At 40.1% G+C, this 16,792-nt stretch overlaps 1 non-coding gene across 1 annotated transcript; it reads left to right on the top strand.

Moving 5' to 3' along the window:
- The first annotated feature begins 1,395 nt into the window (after positions 1 to 1,395).
- Positions 1,396 to 1,470, top strand: Trnat-ugu (transfer RNA threonine (anticodon UGU)). The gene has a single exon. It is a non-coding gene; the product is annotated as a tRNA-Thr (tRNA).
- Positions 1,471 to 16,792: the final 15,322 nt, after the last annotated feature.

The following is a 16,792-nucleotide window of genomic DNA, read 5'->3' as shown; positions in this document are numbered from 1 at the left end:
TTTAAAGTTGCCACCACTTTGGAATACGACCGCACTAGGAAAGCTGTTTAGATCGGTCGGTTCTAGTTTAACTGTTGTGGATTGGTATCCTGCTCTACAACTTCGCATACGCGATTCGTTGTAGGGCAGCTGTTGTCACGGATATTGCAACTATTCGGGTTCAGAATAAAAAGCATGGGTTGCATCATGTTTTGCGTTGGGTTCCCAAACCATAAAATTGGCTACTGGTTAGGCCAACCATTTCCATGATTAGGATTTCGCTGACTACATTCGTTCCTGTCATCTGCCCCTTGCTGGAGCGGTACATTACTGCTATTATTCCAGGAATTTCCCGGCTGTTTTTTCCATGGTGTTTTCCTATCGTGGTTGGAATCATTGTAACCATTCCCGTTACCATTCTTCCGTTTTCTATTGGAACCATTTGCCGCATTACCGTTGTTATGATTCTAATTATTATTTCCGTAATTCGTGTTTGGTTCATTTGCTGAGTGGTTATTTTGATTATAGGCAGCCGCGTTCACTTTTGCGTGCTGGTTTTTTGCACTCTGATGTTGTTTGTTACCGTCAGTGACGTTAGTGCTATCACTATTGTGATAGCTACTGCACTGTTGGAATAAGCCCGATACGATTTAGCGTCTTCTTGGATGAGATCGAGTGAGTCGATCACGGACAGAAACTGTTCCAAGTACATTAATCAACTTTTCTCTTAGGTGGATAGGAAGTTTTGCCTTTAGTATGCGGAGCACTTCTTTGTGAGAGATTGACTCCGACCAATACCTCGTCTTTGCAATATGTCTTTCGAAGTATTTCCGCAAGCTTCCCTTACGCGGGTTGTACAAATCGGGGGAAAACACTTCTTTACGCAATCGCTCCTGAATACCCGCGGACCAGTATTTAGAAAGAAACGCTCTTTCAAAATCTGCTAGTGTGTCACAAACTTCTGATGTTTCGCTCGCCCACACAGCTGCATCACCTGTGATGTGCGACATAACGAACTGTATCTTCTGATGCTCCGTCCAACATCGTGGTGAGATGTTCTCGAACGTTCGTATGAAGACAATGGGGTGAAATGATAATTAAATAGACACCCTAGCTGCAAGCAGGCGTTGATACACTTCATTGGGGATATGTTGAAAATGTGTGCCCCGACCGGGACTCGAACCTGATATCTCCTGCTTACATGGCAGACGCTCTATCCATCTGAGCCACCGCGGGCACAGAGGATAGTGCGTCTGCAGGGACTTATCCCTTGCACGCTCCCCGTGAGATCCACATTCCCAACATGTCCACAACACTACATTCGTAGTGCGCCTAATAGAATGTAGTGTTGTAGACATGTTGGATCTCACGGGGAGCGTGCAAGGGATAAGTCCCTGCAGACGCACTATCCTCTGTGCCCGCGGTGGCTCAGATGGATAGAGCGTCTGCCATGTAAGCAGGAGATCCCGGGTTCGAGTCCCGGTCGGGGCACACATTTTCAACATATCCCCAAATGGTTCAAATGGCTCTGAGCACTATGGGACTTAACTGCTGAGGTCATTAGTCCCCTAGAACTTAGAACTAGTTAAACCTAACTAACCTAAGGACATCACAAACATCCATGCCCGAGGCAGGATTCGAACCTGCGACCGTAGCGGTCTTGCGGTTCCAGACTGCAGCGCCTTTAACCGCACGGCCACTTCGGCCGGCCAACATATCCCCAATGAAGTGTATCAACGCCTGCTTGCAGCTAGGGTGTCTATTTAATTATCATTTCATTTCGAGCAAAGCTGCATGGTCATCGACGGTAACTGTTCTTTCGGGAACAGATACTACCGTCATATATAGTTAAAAATATGGGTTCCCGGCCTTTGACCTTCTTGTGCGAACGCACACGCTATGCCCGAACTCGTACGGGACTTGGTAGATTAATCTGCCACGAGTAATGAGTATGATGGGCAAACATCTATTACGCGCACTACGAATGTAGTGTTGTGGACATGTTGGGAATGTGGATCTCACGGGGAGCGTGCAAGGGATAAGTCCCTGCAGACGCACTATCCTCTGTGCCCGCGGTGGCTCAGATGGATAGAGCGTCTGCCATGTAAGCAGGAGATCCCGGGTTCGAGTCCCGGTCGGAGCACACATTTTCAACATATCCCCAATGAAGTGTATCAACGCCTGCTTGCAGCTAGGGTATCTATTTAATTATCATTTCATTTCGAGCAAAGCTGCATGGTCATCGACGGTAACTGTTCTTTCGGGAACAAATACTACCGTCATATATAGTTAACAATGGGGTGAACTGACTTCTTGTCTCCGGAAAAAGTTTGGAAATGACGATGTTTCAACAAACTTTGTTATATCTTAGTGGTGTAGCACACGGTTCATTTTCGTGTTTGGCTTTGACGTGCGTTATATCTGGTGGCTGAAATATTTTTTCATTCCCGTAAGTGGGTTTAGTGTCAATGATAGGATTATCACAATGTGATAGAAAATTATTTTCCGATCTGGTATCACCTGACATAACCCTTTCCAGGTTCCTTATGCGGGTGTTTATCTCTCGCTTCCACATAGGATTTTCTTCGTCAGTCTCTGCGCGTACGCGCTGTACCATTGTTGACTGCTACATTTATTTTAGAATCCATTTCAGATTCCTTATCCAATTGGATATGCCTTTATTTAATTGTTTTCTGTGACTTTCTACTTGTTCGTCCAGGATTTTCTGGTTGCTGAGATTAATGTTGACGACTGCAGAGGTTAAAGTTTCCACATTCGTCTTTACTTCATCGTGAGAGGTTTTCAACTAGCTCACATCAAGTTTCGCGACTTGATTTAAAATTGGAGCGTAAGCTGCCTTCATTGTAATTACCTCGGATTTAATTGTGCCTAGTTCGACTCTAATTTCGCGATCGCATTTTAACTGTTTGCGATCGCGCATTTAAAGTTTTTGTAAGAAGGCGGTAAGCGGGTCCAGCGAAATAGTCCAGTCAAATTGCAGATATACCTTGCAAAAGGTGGGGTAGAAGAGTTTATTTTTTCAACTCGTTCATATGATTGGAAAGATTAGAAAACCGTGTTTTGCCAACAAAATGTCGCTTGGGAAAACTTTCTGCAGTCAAAAAACTTGGAAAATTTCGGCCTTTTTTCAGTTTTTTCAAAATATCTGTTTCATTTGCTCCTATGGCTTTAACGTCTATTTTCTTTTTTAAAGAGCACAAAATTCTCTACAAATTTGATTCTTGCCATTTTTTCTACTCCCAATATCTAAGGCGCTACAGCGCCTAAAAAAATACGAATTTTTCAAATTTTGAGCATAGTGGCAAGATACCTTATTTTTGAACGCTATTTTTTCTGTTTCTGTTTGTGTAGTATAAATACATTATACGTCATGTTATATGTTGGAATTTACCACCTCACTTTCAGGTATTCAATTTCTCTGTATGCAACATGAGGATTGCTGGGCACCCAACTATTGTGATTCTTACATCACTACCTCAAGTTCACTATGGGGCACCTCTGCCCTGGTATTTGTAAAACTATAAATATAAAAATACATCATTAAGACACACACACACACGCACACACACACACACAAAATAATTTGCCTCAGGAAACTGAACTATTATTAGCTGCAATAGGCAACGTAATTAGGTAGGTAATTATTCTTGTGTATAAAAGCCACGCAGTTGACAACGAAAATAAGTGGCTCTATTACAATTAAAATGCATTGTCAGTTACTAGAAAATGTTGACAGTTCTGGGTGTGCAATACTTGTAATATCGCACTTTAGCGCACTTGAGACAGATATGAGCATCACTTCCAACGTTTTGATGGGCCAGGTTCCTCAGTGTCACCAGAAATACCTTGAGTTACGGATTCAAGGTCTGTACATAGAGTTGATCCCAGATTGACCTCGTCTTTAAACAGCGAGTCAGCCTCAGCAAGTTCGTTGATTTCGTCAGCGGTTTCTTCAACATCCTCCATATCATCATCTTCATTGTCTTCATGTAAAAATTTTGGCACGTTTTCACAGTTGACCCCAATACATTTCTTACAAATTGAAGAACATTTCAAACCCGATTTTCTGCAGGAGCACGCTCCGCCACAATTCAGCTTGCATGAGCATGAAACAATGTGAAGAAGTGCTTCAGGTGCTGGATCTTGGCTCATTATAACGGGTATTGGACCGTGGTCACTGTGATTCCAGCCCCATTTCTCAGGAGGTTTCCAGTTCCCCATCCAACTTTGGACTTGTTGGTAAGTCCGCAACGAATGATGTGCAGCATCTTGTGTAGGTGGCAACCGTGCAAGATTCAGTTTGCTTTTTGTGGCAGACTTGGCGAATAGCTGGTACCGCAAATGGTCTAGTGTGTGGGAACTGCTGACACCTCCACTATACAATGTGATAGTAACCTGTTCTCCTGCTGTTATTATTTCTGCACGGGTAGCATGTGGTTTATTGAACGTGCAAAGCGCTGAGGTTAGGTGTTCATTTTTCGCAACAATATTGCAGCACTTAATTTTTTCTTGACCAAAAAAAGGGGATGTTGTATCACATCCACTAAAGGCTAAGTGAACAGAATATATTCACTGTGAAACTTGTAAGCTGCATTGGAAAACCACTTGTCTTCTGCATTTCTTCTTTAAGAAAAATAAGTTTTCAATGCCTTGCCCCAAACTGGTCATGAGCACAAACAGGTCAACATCTTCTCCTACAATGACAACACTTCCAAAATCTTTGGTTCTTGAAATGGCAGATGTTACAATCATAACGTCAGCATCTTCTTGTGCCTGGAGCAATTCAATGCTACACTCCAGAAATTCCTTTTTAAGAAGTGTGATCAAACGCATCTTGTTTCTTTCGTTGTACAAGAACTTGTCTTGAGGGACTTGGTTCACCATCTCGGATTCAACCACAACGTCAACCGAAGAATGCTTTTTGGACCTACGAATCCTCTCAGCACTCTTTGTGCTACATTTGTCTCCCTCACATGGATGCACATCAAATGCAATAGCAAATTGAGATCCAAAATGACGTTGCAGGTAAGAAACATAGCTTTGGGCTACTGACTTGAAGCAAACATTTCGAGTCCAAGTCACTTTGTGGATAAGGTACCCTCCATCAATGACAAAAAATTTACTCGACCCACCTGACTTCGCATTTTCCACTGGAACGAAGGCCAAAGAATAAATACGCTTTTGTCCGCTAAAGAACAATTCCTACATACTTTTTCTTATAACTGATCATTAACGTCAATCAACTGTAGAAAATGTACGGCACCTGCATGCAATCGTATTACATATTGTAACACAAACAAAATTCACGCAATCCGACGTGAATGTGTTCGTAGTTACTGAATATGATGCTGTTTGTCCTGGCCCTGCAGCAGAGTGAGATGGTAAATTCCAATGAATAACATGATGAGTAATATGTTTATACTACACAAATAGAAACTGAAATAACAGTGTTCAAAAATTAGGTAATTTGCCACTTTGCTCTAAATTTGAAAAAAATGGTATTTTTTGACGTGCTGTAGCGCCCTAGATACTGGGAGTAGAAAAAATGGTAAGAATCAAATTTGTAGAGAATTTTGTGCTCTTTAAAAAAGAAAATAGACGTCAAAGCGATAGGAGCAAATGAAACTGAGATATTTTCAAAAAACTTAAAAAAGTCCGAAATTTTCGAAGTTTTTTGACTGCAGAAAGTTTTCTCAAGAGAAATTTTGTTGGCAAAACTTCGTTTTCTAACCTTTCCAACAATATGAACGAGTTAAAAATATAAAATCTTCTACCCCACCTTTTGCAAGATACAGGCTTTTTTTCTGACAGTTTCACTGGACTAAAATGCTTTCATCCGTTACGGCTGAGGGGACTTATGACCACAGCAGTTGAGTCCCATAGTGCTCAGAGCCATTTACGGCTGAGATTGCGTCTTTTTCATCTCTCGTTCGCTCTGCTCGGCGCCTATATTAGCGTCGGCATTTGGCTGTGCGTTTTCTAAATTTGCTGCCATGTTCGAATCAAGTAGTGGGTTTTCTAATGGGTCAAAGATCAGATCTATTAAAGAATCATTGTTATTTTCTGCTTCGCTATCAATATTAACAGACGAAGCCAATACTTTAGTGGTAAAATGGTTCAAATGGCTCTGAGCACTATGGGACTTAACATCTGAGGTCATCTGTCCCCTAGAACTACTTAAACCTAACTAACCTGACATCACACACATCCGTGCCCGAGGCAGGATTCGAACCTGCGACCATAGCGGCCGCGCGGTTCCAGACTGAAGCGCCTAGAACCGCCTGGCCAGTAGAGTCGGCTTTACTGGAGAAATTATCTGTCTTTCCTACTTTTACCATATCTAAAAATTATTCAAAGTCAGAAAAACCGTCACACGAAAATTTGCTCTTAAAATTAACACAAAATAATCACAGTAATAACAACTCACAAGAATGAATTAATTAATTTTCCTCGATGCGACGCCCATTTATCAGTGCTCGGCCAAGTCGGCCATTTCGCGTTCCCTTTTGCACACGAATAAACAATCTTGCGTCGCTTTTGAAAATTTTGATTTTCCATAGTACTCCCTTCCAAAATTCACTGATTAATAAATACTACTTCTAACTACGATTTGACTTCTACTGAGCAACAAAGGAAATTTTTTCTGAAGAAAAAAACTACGACCTTGACAGAGCAAAAATAAAAAATTCATTTGTGTGACTTTACCTTATTCGTTGCTTTTTGGTTTCGAATACATGGAGTTGTTGTTGATTACAGCAGATCGTAATGGAGTACATCAGATTGTAGTATGAAAAAGAATAAAATTTTCATATTAGATATAGAGAAATTTGGTTTTCACAAAATTGCAAGATATACTATAAATCATGGCCACACAGTTGTGCGCGATTCATATATAACTTATTATTTATATTTTACTTGAAAGAATGTTAAATCTTCTTAAAGAGAGAGAATATGTTATAATTGAGACTACTTCTATTGACAGTAAATAGTAACTTTTATAAGCTAAGTTAGTAACATGAAATTTACCTTTTGTAGTTTCTGTTAGCGAAGTTCTGGAAGAAGTCATTCGTTTGTTTTCTTTTTTTTATTTATTTATTTTTGTGCTGATATACCGGCTAGCTTTAGCTTTTAAAGAGCAGGGTAAAACTTTGCCAAGAAAAATATTTTTTATATTAGTGTCCAGTAGTGGGGTAAACTAACGATGACATATAGTATATCTGACTCTGGAAATACAATAATTTTGTGAAAACCAACCATCCCGTTTTTATTTCACAATAATTCAGTTTATTACCTAGAAAAATTGTTTCGTACATTTACAAATTTCATGGCAGACATCTTCTGCAAAGAAAACACAATGGAATTTGCCAACTTACAGCAAAAATTAGTTATCGTTTGCAAAGTTTAGTCCTGTTCAGAAATTAGAATATTCATCAGCAGAGGAAATCATCGTGGAAAATAATAATATTGCAGTAATTGCGATGCATGATATGTCATAAGACACAAGGAATAATTACAATATGAAGAAACAGAACTCACTAGAACTAAAATGTCTGACAAGATAGAATCTGATAGTTTGAGAGGATAAAATGCCACGCCGATCACAGTAAGCTAGGCATTAACACTCAGATAATCAGCGTCACATGATCGCTGCAGTTAACGCAAAATATATCTTTCCGTAGACATAAATAATTTACGGTATTATTTCTACAGGGTCACGGGAGGCGTTATTTCACAGGAGGACACTGTTAAAACTGTTATTTATATGATTGAAGTGCAGTTACCTTGTGTTGTCATTAATAAAAGGAACAGAAAATATGTTATTTATTGATACTTCACACAGTATACTAACAGATAATGACTGTTAATGGAAATTAAATGAACACCAAGAAAGGTTTTCTTTTCCAACATCTTTTAAGTTTAGAAATGAGTTGAAATCTTCCTCATCTTATGTCCCTGGCTGCCACTCTTGTCACAATATCACTTGAGGCTTGACAACTGTTTCATCAACTGATGTGGGGTGGACAAAATATGTTCCCTTGGGAGTGACCTCCTTCCTCAGAAAACTCATAGTGATTTCAGCTCCTGTCATTGCAATTATTTTGCCAACGTAAGATTTATTTCAGTCTCCGCCATTTGTTTTTAATGTGATCAAAACCTAGTTCCCAACCCCAATACATTTTTTTTCTGCGGCTCTTGATTTCCTTCCATTTCACTGGAATCTAAACTTTTGCGTCCTTCACCTGTTACTTCTGAAAACTCATGGTCTTCATCAGGTTCCAAGCACAGACAGCTACCAACTATTCCATCTCTGTTTTTGACATCAAAGGCTACGACACCTTTTCCAGGAACAACTTTTAACCTTCCACCACCTCCCCGTGGATGTGTTTTCTTTTTGGGTCCTCTGTAAATGCTCAGTAAAGATTCCTAACCCAGAAGAGTCTGCAGAGATGCCCTTTCCTTCGCTGTCAAGAATTTTATGTAACACCTTGTCTGGACTGAAAGGAACTATACCAGATACAGGAAATCCAGATTTCACATTTTCTTGAGTTCTGGTACCAACTTCATTGAAGGCTGAATTTGATCTTTGGCAGTGGTCCTCTGTTCTTCATGTTCCAAGTGTTCAAAACTTTCTGTCATGCAGCCTTCAAAAGGCAAAAAAATGCCATGTCAAAGGGCAGGCAAATATGTGTTGATTTTGGCAGAAGTAGCACAAAACTTACGTTATTTTCTTCAAAGGAATGGATTATATCAATGGACATGTGGCCTGATATTTTATCACCAATAATGACCTTACACCCATCCTTTCTCTTTGCATAAGGTAGGAGACTCTTGTTGAACCAGTCATTGAACATTATCGAATCAATCCAGCCACTTGAACCTTGGATCCCCCCTTCACACCAGCTAAGGTACAAGTGTTTGACTTTATAAACCATATAGGGAGAGAGAGGAGTGCCATCTGCAGCTGCAGTCTTTGTGCTGGGCTTTTAGGTGTCTTCTTTTCTGTCCTGATGAAAACCTGACTTCTGTGCTGCAGTTTGATTTCATCTTATAGAAGAGAATTGAAAATAACATATTTCATTTAAATGAACATTAAGTATAAAATGCATTGTTGTTACGGAATTTCTTCATTCATAAAGTTGCATCAACTATTTTACCTGAGAGTCACTAGGTGTACAATACGGTATAGATGAAAACTTGAACAGGAAGAAGAGCTTCTCAAACAATTATGTTCAGCTATTTTTGCTTTTCATATAACTGCTAGTGCTGGAAACAAACTAATCAACCACCTGACATATTATGCACATTTCTACTAAATAATGTCTAACGAAATAAATTACGGTGTAGTGTAGTTACCTTTTACAGGAGTTACACACTTTAACTGCACCATTGCCGTGCATATATTCGCTAATGAAATTCATCAAAAATAATCCTTCACAATTTGAGAATAATAGTAATTTCCATACACATGACACTAGAAGAAAAATTGACCTTTATTACCCTTTATTAAAGCCATCAATGGCTCAGAAAGGAGCTCAACAAACAACAACCAAAATTATTGCTCATTTGTTCAAAAACATAAAATGTCCAACATGTAGCAAACCAAGTTTTAAATCACATCTTAAATCATTTCTCCAGGACAATTCCTGTTCCGCTGGCGAATTTTTATTTAAAAACTGGTAGCCAGTAACAAAAAACAAGAAAATGTAGCTGTATGAGTTAGGACCTAAAATAGCATTATGTTCATTAACGTTAACACTAATCCTGTAAACTGACTTGTTCCACATAATTTGATAAAAGAATTGTTCATATGATGTATGCAACATGTAAATAACTAATTAGCAACCATTTCTGCCTACTGGATTGTATTTCCTCTTATTCAATGTTCCATTTATTAAATGGAGGAGTTCCCCTTTGGTCAGTCTCTCTTCCTTCAAGTTTTCTGAAATGCCGGATCTTCCCTCTGTTCAGCAGCAGTGTCATTTAATCCAGCGATAACTGAGATTTTATCCATGCTGCTTTGTTTGCATCCACTTTTGTACACCAATATTATGTCGTACTTCTGAAGCTTCAGTGCGCATCTTGCAAGTCAACGTAATGGATACTTCAGACTAATCAGCCAGCATAGAGAATGATCATCTGTCATAACAGTGAATGGTTTGCCAAATAAGTGTGGCCAAAACTTGATGAAGGCCCAAAAAAATCCAAGGATACTCTTTCTCACTTGCAGAGTAGTTCAACTGACGTGAATTGAATCTCAATGTAGACAAGTGTAATGTGCTGCGAATACATAGAAAGAAAGACCCTTTATCATTTAACGACAATATAGCAGGTCAGCAACTGGAAGCAGTTAATTCCATAAATTATCTGGGAGTAGGCATTAGGAGTGATTTAAAATGGAATGACCATATAAAATTAATCGTCGGTAAAGCAAATGCCAGACTGAGATTCATTGGAAGAATACTAAGGAAATGCAGTCCGAAAACAAAGGAAGTAGGTTACAGTACACTTGTTCGCCCATTGCTTGAATACTGCTCACCGGTATGGGATCCGTACCAGATAGGGTTGACAGAAGAGATAGAGAAATTCCAATGGAGAGCAGCGCGCTTCATTACAGGATCATTTAGTAATCGCAAAAGTGTTACGGAGATGACAGATAAACTCCAGTGGAACACCCTGCAAGAGAGACGCTCAGTACCTCGGTACAGGCTTTTGTTGAAGTTCCGAGAACAAAACTTCACCGAGGAGTCAAGCAGTATATTGCTCCCTCCTACGTATATCTTGCGAAGAGACCATGAGGGTAATCAGAGAGATTAGATCCCACACAGAGGCATGTCGACAATCTTTCTTTCCACAAACAATATGAGACTGGAATAGAAGGGAGAACCGATAGAGGTACTCAAGGTACCCTCTGCCACACACCATCAGGTGGCTTGCGGAGTATGGATGTAGGTGTAGATGTAGAGTACTCTGGAAGCATAAGCTATCACATTTTCAGCACCTTCCCAAATCTGTGTTGGAAATGCACCTATCACATGACCACTAATGTTGGTGTGAATCTCTGTCTCAGCATTCTCGTCATACAAGGCTAGGACTGGAGAAACTGTTAAGTGCCTGCTTCAGGACAAGGAAATATCTTTCTTGTGCCTTATTCCAGGAAAATTCAGTGTCTCCTTGCAGTAGATCTTGCAATGGATGTGCCTTGGTGCAGAAGTCCTTTATGACTTGCTGATTCACATTCAAAAGAATTTATTACATCACAAATTTGCTGAGTTGTCAGAAAAATCTATGACTGCTGTTATTTTCTCTGGACTGTGACAGTCTCCACCACCATTCATTAGATGCCCAATATTTTTATTACTTGAGCAGTGAAGAGGCACTTTATGGGATTCAGGTGAAGGCCTGCAATCTGAGCATGCATGAACATGGTTGTCAGGTGGCTTGGATGTTCTTTGAATGTCTTCGCAAAAATGACAATGTCAACCAGACAGCATAGTCACATTGTGCATTTAAGGTTTTGTTGTAGGTTATCCATCATAGTTTGAAAGTGGTTGGAATATTACAGTCCAAACAGCTTAACTTTACTCTCATACAGGCCATCAGGGGATACAAAGGTAGTCTTTTTTCCTGGTCTGCCTTGTCAATCTCGATTTGATAGTTACCTGTCTGCATGTCCATAGTTGAGAAACACTCTATTCGTTTAAAGTAGTCTAGGGTGTCAATGCATGGCAGTGGATAGACATCTTTCCTCATGATTTTGTTCAGTTGGTAGTTGATGCAGAAATGTCGTGTACGATATCTCTTTTGACAAGGACCATAGGACTGTCTGAAGGTTCAGTGAAGTTATCTTGCAGCATATTCTCCACTTCCTCCAAGATTATCCCTTGTTTAGCTGGTAAGATACTGTATGAATGCCAACTAATTAGGGGGAAAGGGAGATGAGCCTCTGTGTTGCTGCAGTGTTGTGGGATGGGCCCCTTGGTCTGTCTTTTGATTTGAAAGCATCCAAAAAATGACACAGAGCAGCTAGTACACCCCAACATTGTTGCTCCGCCGGGGCATATCCTATTGTCACTTTGTTAATGGCTCCCCCCAACCTGCATTGGCAGTAGTGGTAGCAGAGAATGGTTCTTCATCACTGGCATTAAGCTGCCCTATCGGGACTGGTTTAGCTGTCCCTAAACACATACCTGTAGGGTGAATTGTGGCTCTGTATGACAATTAGTGATCCAAAGTTATTCTCGACCACCTGCAATATTCTTGAGCACCTGCAATCATCAGTGGGATGTAGATTCCTTTTGTGAGTCTTAGTAGCTTTTTGCAATCAATAAAAGCTTCACAGTTTAACTGAAGATCTTGACTGATACCTGTAACCCATCCCATTAATGATGGTGGGGTAATGTCGCCTTCAATAGCAAACAACCACCAAGAGCAATTTTGTTATATGTGCTTTTTGGAACAGCTTTGTCAGTCTAGAGTACTGATCTTCCAAGTTCTGTGACTGATTGTGCTACCTGCAGAAAGCCCCATCCGAGAACAGCATCATGGCTACATTGTGTTGAAAATGACAAATTCGAAACACTGTGTTCTGTCATTGATAGTTACTCTTGCAGTACATGTTCCTGTTGACTGGACATATTTTCCATTTGCGACCTTCAACACAATTGTTTATATATGAGGGTGGTTTTAAAAGTTCTCGTAATCACCATGAGAGGTCAGCACTAGCGCAATGAGTTGTTCACATGATAGTCATTGGACTGTTGCCTGTAAACACATGCCACATCATTGCTCTTGGAAGAGAGCTGTGGTGGCGACATGGCTCTGTTGTTGATCCCACGTAGTGATTTGTGAAGATGGAAAAAATTGAGATTCGAGCAGTGATTAGGTACTTCATAAAGAAAGGTATGAAAGCAAAGGACATTCATGCCGAATCCAGAATACACTGGGAGGCTCGGCTCCTTCATATTCATCTGTTGCCAAGTGGACAAATGAATTTAAATTTGGTCAGGAGAGCTTCAATGATGATCGACACAGTGGTCAGCCAAGATGTGTCACTACTCCAGAAATCATTGCAAAAGTGCACAAAATGGTCATGGAGGATTGCCGATTGAAAGTGCGTGAAATTGCTAATGATGTCATCTGAAAGGATATATCACATTTTAAATGAAGAATTAGAAATGAAAAAATTATCTGCACTGCAAGACGGGTGCCGCGACTCTTGATGCTGGATCAAAAACACATGAGAATGGACATATTGGAACAATGTTTGGCCTGTTTTGGGAGAAACAAACAAGATTTTTTGCACCGGTTTGTGATCACAGATGAAACTTGGGTGTACTACTATGCGCCAGACGTAACAACAGTCAAAGCAGTGGAAACATGCTGATTCTCCGCCACCAAAGAAAACAAAGACAATTCCTTCAGCAGGAAAGGTCATGGCATCAGTGTTCTGGGATGTGAAGGGGATTCTGTTCATAGATTATCTCCAAACTGGGTAAACAATGACTGGAGAATACTAAGCTAGCCCCATGGACAAATTGCAGCAAAGATACAAGAAAATAGGCCAGGTTTAGCAAGGAAGAAAGTCATCTTCCATCACGACAATGCGCGCCTGCACACATGCCGTCACCATGGCAAAATTACGCAAACTAAGATATGAATTGTTGCCACACCTGCCTCATTCACCTGATATGGCTCCGTCAGGCTTCCATCTCTTCCCAAAACTGAAAATTATTCTTGGTGGACGAAGATTCACTTCAAACAAAGAACTGATAGCTGGAGTAGACAACTATTTAGCAGGCCTGTAGGAAACTCATTTTCGAGATGGGATCAAGGCACTGGAACATCGTTGGACCAAGTGCATTAATCTACAAGGAGACTACATTGAAAAATAAAAAAATCTCAGTGATGTAAGTACTTTTTTTCTATTCTGTTTCGAGAACTTTTCAACCAACCTCATATTAATCTTTTTTCGCTGGTGATGATAAGCATTTGACATAATGGAAAAAGAAGCCCGAGTCGACTAGCACCCAGAAAGCATTGACATTGATGAGATTTACTGACATCCTTGTTACTGTCATTCACAGAGGATTTTCATCTGTGGCTGCCTCACCTCCATAGATGGTCACTTCACTTAGTTTTCCACTAGGTGAGCAGCTGTTATCTCTGTATAAGGACGGGGAATGGCTGCTCCCAGGCTACAACAATGGACTTTGTCCCTCAGGTCGACTAGATTAATCTACAGTTGAGTGCCATGAATAGGACTGTTGTGATGGTTGACATCATTAAGTGTAACAGTCATTGTACACTTATCTTCTTTCTCTGCAAATGCATACTGTGTGTGCAGTGCATTCGTAGTGGAAGTAGGCCTGCGTATTGCCCATTGTCCCCCGAATGTCTGTTCTTGGGGCATTATACTTGCCAGAGAGGTTAGTTTTATTGTATTTGTCTGATGCTGGGTTGTCATTTGATGAATGTGGCATAAATTCAAGCTGGCTGAGTCCATTCTTCATCGTGCATCCGACTGGTGACAGAATGGTGCTAAAGATCAGTACACCTCTTCTTCAACATTTTCCTCTATTACTTCCATTTGTATGGTGTTGACATTTATAGTTACTGTCTCTTGTGTATTTAGTCCAACATTTATGGCTGCCATAAACTACTGTATCTCTTCCCTTACTACCTTGCATATGAGAAAGGTGAGGTCATGGTGGTCAACCACAACTATCTTAGCAACCACATTTGGAAGTCGTTCTTACTTCTTTCATCCAGTTCTTTTCTGTATCATTTTTTCTACGTGCTGGCAAAACTTGATGAATTCTTTGGTTGTTATGACACTCCTTATCGGAAGAGCTTGGTGCACATTGTTGAGTAAAACTGAAATGATTTCTGGTGTTCCCTTGGATAGTGTTGTAGGCCCTGTGCTGTTCTTTATCTATGTAAACAATTTTGGAAACAATCAGAGCACCCATCAAATCTTGTTCACACATGATGCTGTTTTTTACTGTCTAGTAAAGCCATGAGGAGATCAAAACAAATTGCAGAATGGTTTAGGAAAGATATCTACACGATGCAAAAATTGGCAATTGACCCTCAATAATGAAAAGTGTGAAGTCATCCACATGAACGCTAAAAGGAATCCATTAAGCTTTGGTTACATGATAAATCAATCAAATATAAAGGCTGTAAATTCAGCTAAATACCTACGAATTACAATTCCAAACAACTTAAATTGAAAAGAACACACAGAAAATGGTGTGGTGAAGGTGAACCAAAGACTGATTTATTGGCAGAACACTTAGAAGAGCAACAGGTCTACTAGAGAGACTGCCTACACTACACTTGTCCATCCTCTTTTGGTACTGCTGCACAGTGTGGGATTCTTATCAGATAGGATTAACAGAGTACATCAAGAAAGTTCAAAGAAAGGCAGAATGTTTTGTATTATAGAGAAATAGAGGAGAGAGTATCACAGACATGATACAGGATTTGGGGTGGACAGCATTAAAACAAAGTCGTTTCTCATCGTGGTGGGATCTTCTTACAAAATTTCAATCACCAACTTTCTCCTCTGAATGCAAAAATATTTTGTTGAACCCAACCTACATGGGGAGAAATGGTCATCACAATAAAATAAGGGAAATCAGAGCTCCCACAAAAGATACAGGTGTTCATTTTTTCCATGTGCTCAGAATTGTGAAGGTGGTTCAACGAATCCTCTGCCAGGCACTTAAGTGCAATTTGCAGAGTATTCATGTAGATGTAGATGCTTTTTGCATCTCCGTTTATCAAATGTGAGATTTTGTCACCTTCTATCATATTCAGATTTACAATTTGGCAGAGGGCCAAAACTTTCCATATGTATGACTGAGTCACTTCCCCATTACGTTGGGCCCTGTTCTTCAGTCATTCTTTTGCTAAACGGTCTTGTTGCTGATTATCACCAAACGTTTTTGTCAGTTTGGCTATTGAGCTTACCGTTGTTGGACTGTGCTGCCCAAGTAAACGTACCCATTTGCCAAGCACATGTCATCCCACCTGTTGCATTGGGTAATGTGGTCAAAACCTTTCAGCCGTTTTGTTGCGTTCTGTTCAGCAACTCCGGAAAACACTGCTGGATGTCTGATTTGCAGCCAACTTATTGCTAGCTTGGAATCCACTGGTCTACTGGATATATGAACTATAGGAATGACATTCATGCCCACACAGATGATGGATTTTACATTGTCTAATACAAGTCATGGCGAGGTAGATGTTTTGAAGTGCCTGGGATCTCCACAGTATAATGTCACATCCTAACTACACCCAAATCCAAATCCAAAAGCAGGGTTATCAGTGAATTGGACCACTTTAGTACTGAAAGCTTGTTTATTATGAACACCAATGTACAGCCAGAACAGAGATGAACCCCTGGATGGAAAGTGCTGCTATTTATACAAACATCAAATATTCCAGACTGCTGCTGTTTATACAAACATTGAATAATCCAGAATATACAGAAATGGTATATTTCAAAAATGCTAAAATGTTGGTGGTTGGATTTGAACTGGTGACCCCACAACATGTAAGCCAACAACACAAATTACTATGCCACACTGCATGCACCTCAGCTCACAACACTATTTTCCATAGATCTGAAGTCCTGTACACAATTTTCGTCACTGTAGTACTTGCAGATACATAACTACTGAAAGAACACTCTTACAATATAGCTGGTAGTACTACCTATATAGTTTAACAAAAGAAATATGGTTATTTGTAGATATGCTTACAATCTGCATGGCATAGTGTTTCC

The sequence above is a fragment of the Schistocerca nitens genome, chromosome 8 (assembly GCF_023898315.1).
Source record: "Schistocerca nitens isolate TAMUIC-IGC-003100 chromosome 8, iqSchNite1.1, whole genome shotgun sequence".
Lineage (NCBI taxonomy): Eukaryota > Metazoa > Arthropoda > Insecta > Orthoptera > Acrididae > Schistocerca > Schistocerca nitens.
The sequence above is the reverse complement of the archived record's forward strand: the minus strand, read 5'-3'. Positions and strand labels throughout refer to the sequence as shown.